The 8,980-nt window shown below is 35.6% G+C and overlaps 1 long non-coding RNA gene across 1 annotated transcript; it reads right to left on the bottom strand.

Moving 5' to 3' along the window:
- Positions 1 to 1,608: 1,608 nt before the first annotated feature.
- LOC139439702 (uncharacterized) lies at positions 1,609 to 6,726 on the bottom strand. The gene is made up of 3 exons (XR_011649746.1): positions 6,659 to 6,726; positions 5,759 to 5,915; positions 1,609 to 2,908 (listed from the first exon to the last, which is right to left on the bottom strand). It is a non-coding gene; the product is annotated as an uncharacterized lncRNA (long non-coding RNA).
- Between the last annotated feature and the right edge of the window lie 2,254 nt (positions 6,727 to 8,980).

The raw sequence follows: 8,980 nt of genomic DNA on the forward strand, positions 1-8,980 counted from the left end.
TGTTGCATTCATTTAGTGGACTGCATTTTCCCAATAAACATTATAATATATGATGCTTAAATGGACAACCATTCCACAAAAGTGTTCTACCCATAATACTTCAAACAGAAGTGTAAAAGAATTTTGTTTTCTACCATTTTCTCTCATAGCTTCTGAACTTCTTGCTCTCAAGGAACTAACAAAAATTTTATAGTGGTAACTGATGTATGTACATATAAATAAATGTATATATCGTATAATTTAAATACACATACCATCATTTACATACACACTGACACAGAGGAAGAGAGGAAGAGAGGAAGAGAGAACTCTAAGTTACTATATGTCAAATACTAAGCCACTTTTAAAGACAGAAAAATTAGAGGTCCTCAGACGTGGGAAACAAAATTTCCCAATGAAGTCAGTGAACTTTGGAGTCATTTAGCACATAGATACAGAGAAAAGAGAGAAAAGATGAGGAGAGAAGAAGGGCAAAAGACAAGGCAAAAAATAAAAATAAAAAGGGCAAGGCAAAAGGTAAATACAAGCAAACAAAACAAAACAAAACAAAACAAAAAATTCAAGGCAAGATTTCTGAGGAGAAAGATTTATTTAAGCAAATGTCATAGCCAGAAATGTTCTCCTAGTTATCTCTGGGACCTTGAGTAAAAGATATTGCTGGTTTGAAATGTCAAGTATAAGAAATAAAATTAAAGTGATAAAAAGTAGTTAGACTGGAGAGAATTTTTAATGTCTGTTTTAGGCTTTGGTTCATATTTGTTATAGAAAAAGACTATTGAAGATTTAGTAAAAAAGGAGTGATGACCCAACTGAAATGTTAAAGACATTTAAAGATATTAATGTGTAAAATAGATTAGGAATAAGGAGACCATTTAGGGACAGTTAAATAAGTCATCAGTTAAATAAGAATGGAATATGATGCAAGAATCATCATGAAAGATAAATACTAAATATGGTCTCCATTGTGAGATGGTGGGAGAAACAGAGCAGCAAATGAGCATTGTAAAACAATTATTTTTCCCCCTTTAGGTGACAAAGTGATACCAAAGAGATGGTGGGGAAGCAAACATGGAAGTTGAAGCAGAAATTAATAGAGTGATGTTCTCGTCTACCAGGCCAGAGTTGAAACTTTGAGAACAAAAGTGATATCTTAGAACCAGTGAATGCCATTGAGATATGAGCTCATGTGGGGAGAAAACAAGTTCAGCAAGGTACAGGAAGGGAGCAACCAAAGGAGGTGTGACAAAAATGAGAGTGAAAGTCATGGAAACCAAAACATGAACAGATGATCATTAGTGGTATCGGACGCTGCTGAAGGAGAAGTGAGGGAAGAAATCTCTCCTTAACTCTGAGAAGAGTTTTATTAAGTTCCTGAGACACTAAATACATGAGGTTAAAGAACTGAAGGTGGTGTAATAAATGGAGGCAAATTCTTTTATAAAGTTTAATAGTTAGACTTAAAAGACAGTAACAGTAATTTTGAGATTAAAAAAATTTATAGGTAACAAATAAACATGTTGATAATAAGAAGAGATGAAATAAGTAAAATTGAAAGCAAAAGAAGTAGTGGAATACTTGAAGAAATTGCCACAAGCAACAAAAAATGTGATAAATCACAAATAAGTAGAGGAAATTATGATTGGTTAACATACAGAAAGATTTTTGAGGTAAAGAGGAAAGTACATGGGGATTATCACTTAAATAAGATTAGCATTTGCATAGATTATATTTTGGGGAATTGGTTTATGAATTCAAAATGACCATCATGGAAGAGAAACTTTACGAAGTGGTTCTTTATATTTTGCCCAATTCATGTAATCATCATGATTAAAGTCACAGGGCACTTGCACGGGATATCTGAGTAATTGAAAAAATTATTTTTATGATAAATCATTTAAAACTAATAAAATCTCAGATGTTTTTGCAATGCTATTCACCAGCCTCCTTTACTTCCCAGTGTTTAGGTGCATTTCATATGTAAGGAACTTGTTACTCAACTCTGAGGATAAAGGCAAGGAACTTGGATAGTTTCGGTGTCATTAAGGATGACTTGCAGTGATACAAGATGGTGGAGTAGGGACTTACAATTTGCATTCTTTCTCTAGAAACTGTGGGAAAGTAGAAAGGCTTTCTAGGAATAAGGGAAGTTGGCGTGTTGCAGCGACGATAAGAGAGGGCAGCTGGAAAGGGAAGGGTCCCAGCGGGGCACCAGGAAAAAGGGAAGCTGCAACATAAAGTCAGCCCAGGGTAAGAAGAAGTCACACAGCCACCCTTGGGGAAGGGGTAGCCATATAGCCTGCTTGGGGAGTTGTAAACTGCTGAGAACTGATCCCACAGGTGGGCCTGTGCCCAGCCTGCTCAAGGTAGGGGAGAGCCAGGTGAGCCATGGGAAGATCTGAGAGAACTTAGCCAAAAGTTTGTGATTTCCTTCTCTCCCTTTTCTTTTCCTTTTTATCCTTTTTCTGGGTACTGATGGAGAGGCTGGCTCTTGGGGTGATTGGTAGGTACAAGCAATTGGAGAAGAGTAGACAACTGAGTTGCTGGTGGCTTCAGAGGGAGGCCTGAATTTTATTTTTTGTTTCTTTATTCTTAACTCTTTGGGGGAGTAGGGAGCATGATCAATTAGCGAAAACAAGCAGTCTGAGAGGAGGAGCCTCGCTGGTTCTGGTAGTCTGAGATGTCCCAGATTTTTGTTTCCCTTTGTTTATTTTGTTTTGTTTAGCTTATTTTTTCCTCTTTTATTCCATATCAGTATTCCTTCTTCTCCTGTTTTTCTTCTTTTCTTTCTTCACTTCTTAGTTCTCTTGTCCTTTATATTCCCTTATTATCTTTTTCTTTTTTCTTCCCTTTTAATCTTTTATTTATAATAATTATTATTACTTACTCTTAATGCACAAACATACACATTCTAGAAGGAGAAAGAAGGGAAAGGCAGCTGTCAGAGAGTTTAAGGAAATAATGGCCAAAAAATTCACAACTGTTTTTAGGAACATGGATATACATGTCTAGGAATCACGGTATACCTCAAGCACCATAAAACCTAGCAGACCTACGACAAGACACATAATTGTCAGATTGTCAAAAGCTCAAGAAAAATACAGAATCCTGAAAGTAGAACAGAAAAGAGATCCACCACATATAAGGGAAGCTTCATAAGATTAAGTGCTGATTTTTTCATCTGAAACCATGGTGGTGAGAAGATAAGACCTAGTTAAGGTGCTAAGAGAAAAAACCTGCCAATGAAGAACTTTATAATCAGCAAAATAGTCATTCAAAAATGAAAGAGATTTCAAAATATCCACAGATAAACAGAAATTGAGAGAATTTGTCAACAAATGTCCTGTCCTTCAAGAAATATTTGAAAAGGGAGTTCTGCAGGTTGAAAGGAAAAAACATGAGAGAAAGGTTTGGAGATGAGTATGTAAAAAGGAAGTTTAATGGTAAAAGTAACCAAAAGGGGAAAAATAAAAATAATATATCATATACATAAACCTAAGGAAAAAAATGCCTAAAGAAAGTACTGCATTTAAAGTAATGAGATTGAATGTTAATGAATTAAATTCTCCAATCAAAGGACACAGATTGGCAGAATGGATTAGGAAATATGACCCATCTATATGTTGTCTACAAAAAACTCACCTAGACCCAGGGACAAAAACAGATTATAAGTGAGAGGATGAAAAATGATTTTCCATGCAAACAGTAACCAATAAAGGTCAGGAATACCTATACTAATATCAGATAAAATAGACTTAAATGCAAAACTATTGAGAAAAACTTAGAAGGTCACTATATATTAATAAAAGTGGCACACAACTGTGAAGAAAGAAAAATCATAAATATATATGTACTTAGTGAGGCAACACCATATACTTGAGGCAAATACTGGCAAAACTAAAGGGAAAAGTAGATGCCACTACAAACATAGTAGGAGGCACAGTGCACCATTATAATTATTAGGCAGCATATCTTAACAGAGACACTATAAAGAAACAGAGACTTTGAACAGTACATTAGAGGAACTAGACCTAATGGACTTATACCAAACACTACACCGAAGAGTAGTAGGTTATATATTTTTCATGAGTTCTTATGGATCACTCTGCAGGATCGACCACATGCTAGGTGTTAGAACTAGTCTCTAGGAAATTGTATGATTGAAATTATACAAAGAACTTTCTCAGACCACAAGTGAATGAAACTAGAAATTGATAAAGGACAGAGAACTGAAACAGACACAAATATATGGAAGTCAAGCAACAGACACTCAAATTATCAATGGGTCTAGGAAGAAATTGCCAGATTAATCAACAACTAACTCTAAGCAAATAAAATGAGGGCACAATATATCAAAATTTAGGGGATGCAACTAAATCAATGCTGACAGGGAAATTTATAGCCCCAAATACCTATACAAAAAAGAAGAAAGTGCTAAAATCAAAGTACTAACTGTATACCTGGAGGAACTCGAAAACAACAACAATGAATTAATCCCAAAGCAAGCTGAAGGAAGGAAATAACTAAGATTAGAGCATATTTAAATGAAATGAGAATAAAAAATTAACATTACAAATAATTAACAAACCAAAGGCTGGTTCTTTGAGAACATTAATGAAATTGAAAAACCCATAGCTAGATTACAAAAAACAAAAAAAAGTGGGAAAGTGCACATAAATAAAATTAGAAATGAGAAAGGGATATCACCACTGACCCCAGAGAAGTAAAAAAAAAAAAAATCATAAGAGGGTATTTTGAAAAATTGTATGCCAACAAGATGGACAATGTAGATGAAATTATTGAATTTCTTGAAACACACAAGCAACCTACATTGATGACAGAAGAAATAGAAAAACTCAACAGACCAATCACTAATTATGAGACTAGTCATCTAAAAACTGCCAGCAATGAAAAGCTCTGTACTAGATGGCTTCCCAGGTGAATTCTACCAAACATTCCCGAAATAACTAATACCAATCTTACTCAAACTCTTCCAAAAAATTGAAGAGGAGGAAACACTGTATAATTCATTCTATATAATTCATTCTATCATGCCAATATCAATGTAATATCAAAGCTACATAAAGATACTACAAGAAAAGAAAACTACAGATAAATCTCTCTAAAAAATTTAGATGCAAAAATCCACAATAAATTTTTGCTTATAAATAAAAAACACATCATTCAAATTATACACTATGATCAAGTGTGTTTTTTGTCAGGCATACAAGGATGGTTCAACATTAGGAAATCAATTTATGTAATACATCGCATTAACAGATGGAAGGGAAAAAATCACATGATCATCTCTATTGATGTAAAAATGGCATTCAACAAAATACAGCATTCTATTTAATAAAAACACTTCAAACATAAGATTAGAAGGAAACTTCCTCAACATGATAAAGGGCATATATGAAAAATACATAGCTAACATCATACTCAGTGGTGAAAGGTTAAAGGCTTTCCCTCTAAGATCTGGAACAAGACAAGTATGCCTACTGCCTCATTCTTATTTAACATTGTTTTAGAAGTACTTGCTTAAGCACTAAAGCAAGACAAACAGCCCATTTGAAAAATGGGCAAAATATTTGAATACATCCTTTTCCAAAGAGGATATTCAAATGACTAAAGAGCACATAAGAAGATGCTCAACATCACTAGCCATTAGTGAAATGCAAATCAAAACTACATGGAGATATGATTGTACACCTATACTCAGGCTGCTATTTCTAAAACACATAAACAGAAAACTATTTACTGTTGAAGAGTATGTAGAGGAATAAGAACACTCATCCACTGCTTGTGGGAATGTAGACTGGTGCAGCCACTCATGGTTGAGTTTGATTTGGTGGTTCCTCAGGAAGCTATGTATAGAATTGCCGTATGATCCAGCAGTCCCACTACGAGGACTATACCTAGAAGAAATGAAAGCAGGCATGCGAACGGATATATTCACACCCGTGTTCAACACGGTATTATTCAAAATTGCCAAAAGTTGGAGGCAACCCGAGTCCATTAACAAATGAATGGATAAAAATATTTTGTATATGCATATGGTGGACTATTTCTCGGTTGGAAGAAGGAATGAAGTACTGACATGAACAACAAAATGGATGAGTGTTGAAGACCTTATGTTGCATGAAGTAAGCCAGTCACAAAAGGACAAATATTGCATCATCTCATTGTTATGATCTAAGAATAGTGAGTAGATTCACAGAGCTAGAGCCTGGAGGATAGGTTATCGTAAGACAGAAAGGGAGTAGAGAGTGGTGAGCTGATGCTCAATTTGGGCAGAACCTATGATAAGGCAGAAGAGGATTGATTGACATTGAATAGGGGTGATAGTGATGTGGGGATGTGAGTGGGGTCAACAGTGCTGGAATGTGGTGTGACCAGGGTGGAGGTGGTTGGACTGGAGAGAGGAACTGGTGAACTCTGGCTTGGGAGGTGTTAAGTCTGTGGTTGAAAATATAATTGTGGGAATGTTCTTTTGGCAAATATGGCAGGGGAGGATGAATGGTGCAGGGTGTTGGTGCGGGGATATGTGTGGAAAGGGTGCAACAAGGGCATACTTCTATAGAAACTGAATGTGTTCATCTTGTCATAGAGTGTTATCTCAATGGGTGGAGACCCACACAATAAACAAGAAAATATTAACCTCCCATTCAGGGGTGTCCTGCTACTTCTCCAATAGAAGGTCAAGATCTTTCAAGTACAAAGGCTGCACCTAACAAAAGAAAACAGAACAATAGTCAAGCACTCAATATTAAAGTATATAACCATGAACTTATTCTTGAAAAACTGAAACTTTGCAGTTACCATAGTTTCCAAGTGAATGGAGAGGGAAGAATAGCTGGAACAGAGGGCATTTTTAGGGCATTGGAATTATTCTACATGATTTTGCAACAATAGATATAGGTCATTGTGCATTTTGTCAAAACAGAAAATTATATTGTGGAAAATGTAAACCATAATGTAAACAATTAACCATGGTTAGTAACAATGCTTCAATAAGTGTTTTTCAATTGTAACACATGTACCATACTTATGTAAGATGTCGTTAGAAGGGGAAAACATGAGAGGGTAGGGGTGGGTATGTGGGAATCCCCTATATTTTCAGTGTGACATCTCTGTAACCTAAAAATTCTTTGACAATTAAGTAAAAAATAAGAAAACATTGGGGGACCACACAAAAGAAATTGTGAAGATACATAGAAGATAACAGTTCTTACCCTGATGAAAGGCACAGTACAAGAAATTTCTTTTGGCTTCATTTTTGAGGAGGTTTTGAATTACAAAAAAAAATTACAACTAAGGCAGAGGAGGATCACTGGTGCACTGTGTCAGCGGGTAAAGGAGAGTGTGTGGGGAAGGATCCACCCAGAGTATGACTCTGTGGAATATGAATGTACGCATGTGGTCATAGGGTATTATCTCAGTGGGTGAAGATGCACATGATAACCAAAAATATATTAAATTCCCATTCTTGGGAGACCTGCATCATTCTCTATTAGAATGGCTAGAATCTCTAGAGTACATAGGCAGTGTCTAGTGAAAATGGACAGACCAATACACTAGACCCTTGATATTAATAATTATTCTTGTAGAATTACAACCTTATTCTTGTAAAATTGTAGTAATATATATTGCCTAAGAGTTATCTCCTGAGAACCTCCATGTTGCTCAAATATGGCCTATCTCTTTCTAAGACAAACTCAGCATATAAGCTCACTGCCTTCCCCCTGTTATTGGACATGACTCCCCGAGAAGGGCCTCCCTGGCACTAAGGGATTCTTACCAAGTGCCAACTAATGAGGATTTGGGAAAAACCTTGAACAAAAGGGGGGAAATATTAAATATATGAGTTTTTATGGACAATAGATTTAAAAGGGAGTCCATTCTAGATGTTATGCTTATGTACATATCAGAATGATCTCACACTGACTGCCATAGTAAACAGTGCCTCATGCAGGAGTACTCCTGAAAGTCTAGAGACATCTGGGAACTATAGCAGGGTGCACAACTCCATGAAATTGGCATCCGATCAGTGGGCCTTACCTTGGAATATTTGATAACCTATTTCCCCAAACTAACAGAATTATACTCACTTATAATTTCCCTACACATGATTCTTTTGCTCCTTCTGTATGAAACTATAACTAACACTATATCCATTATATGTCTCAGAGACAAAGGTCTTTGGTCTGTTCATATGCTGGTTGAGCCCTGAATCTCGGCAGATTTGAGACTAACACCTACTTTCCAGTTCATCATATTTGCCTGGGAAAGTTAACAAAAGGATGATGATGTTCAAGTCCATCCAAAAAAAAACCATAGAGTATCTACAACCCACTGTCAATCGAAAACAGAGTAGGCATTGCCATCCAAAATGCCTCAAATTTGAGGAATGAAAAAACATAAGGGGGGAATGCAGCTATGGACCATAGTAGACTTAACATTATTTTAGTAATGAAGAATTTATAACATTAATATAAAGATAGTGATCACCGGAGTACCTGAGGGAAGGGGATGGGAAGAATAGGTTTAAAATGGGGTATTTGGATATTGACATTGAAATTGTTCTACATTGTATTGAAATAACAGATACAGTCCATTATACATTATGTCAAAAACCTATTAAATTGTGTAGTGTAAAAAACACATCTTTAGTAGAGAAAAGTCTCTCACAAACATTGGCTTCATGAATAAAAAATGAGATATACCATATTCATGTAAGATGTTATTAATAGGGGAAAATGTGAGATATTAGTGTATGGGAATCCCCTCTATTTTTGTTGTAAATTTTCTTCAAACTAAAACTTTACCAAAAAAAATTTTTTTAAGATTTATTTTTTATTTATTTCTCTCCCCTTTCCTGCCCCAGTTGTCTGCTCTCTGTGTCCATTCACTGTGCGTTCTTCTGTATCTGCTTTGTATTCTTATCAGCGGCAGATATAGAAAATCATGTCTTCTAACCGCA

Source organism: Dasypus novemcinctus, chromosome 1, assembly GCF_030445035.2.
Source record: "Dasypus novemcinctus isolate mDasNov1 chromosome 1, mDasNov1.1.hap2, whole genome shotgun sequence".
Classification (NCBI taxonomy): domain Eukaryota; kingdom Metazoa; phylum Chordata; class Mammalia; order Cingulata; family Dasypodidae; genus Dasypus; species Dasypus novemcinctus.